At 29.3% G+C, this 696-nt stretch overlaps 1 long non-coding RNA gene across 1 annotated transcript in view; it reads right to left on the reverse strand.

Moving 5' to 3' along the window:
- Positions 1 to 696, reverse strand: part of LOC111085572 — a 7,857-nt gene extending 7,161 nt beyond the window's left edge. The window contains exon 1 of the long non-coding RNA XR_002610381.1: positions 572 to 696. This is a non-coding gene — a long non-coding RNA (uncharacterized LOC111085572). The remainder of the gene's footprint in view (positions 1 to 571) is intronic.

The raw sequence follows: 696 nt of genomic DNA on the forward strand, positions 1-696 counted from the left end.
AGAGAACTACATATATATAGTATTTATGGTATGTCCATAACATCTATAATGTTGAATAATTTATTGTACATACGTTAACTTGTTCTGAATATATATACATATGTATATATATATATATATATTACTTTGAAAATAAGTGAAGTGCGTGTTGTTTATTCATCGTTGAATTTATCAGACACCTACTGTAGAAGAATCCTAAGCCGAAAAACAACATAGTATATATTTATACTATTAATAAGTATAAGCAAAAGCCTTTAAATTCTGACAATTGTCGAATAATTATATTTTCTATTTGACAGACATATAATCCATATGTAGCTGAGATTTATGGAACCAGATTGCATAAATTACCAAAGAACAGTGTGAACAGATTGCAAAATGTTTGCACCAGATAGAATTGAAACCTGTATGACCAGACTGTAGAACTGAATCATATGTTAAGCAGGTACTTGAGTCGGAACTGAAATATGTTTTAAGGAAATGAAACTTGTATGAACATGATGCATAAGCGTACTTATCGAATAGGTTTTCCAAAAAAATACTTTTAATTCATAAAATATAAAAGACTTACCTGAAACAGTAGAGCTGTCTTCCGAAGAAGTGACAATGCTATCAGGTTGTACTACATCCAAAATGTTGCCTGTAGAATAACGTATACATAGCATGAGAATTTATTCAATAATAGAAATATCAGGG

The sequence above is a fragment of the Limulus polyphemus genome, unplaced genomic scaffold (genome assembly GCF_000517525.1).
Source record: "Limulus polyphemus unplaced genomic scaffold, Limulus_polyphemus-2.1.2 Scaffold475, whole genome shotgun sequence".
Classification (NCBI taxonomy): Eukaryota; Metazoa; Arthropoda; class Merostomata; order Xiphosura; family Limulidae; genus Limulus; species Limulus polyphemus.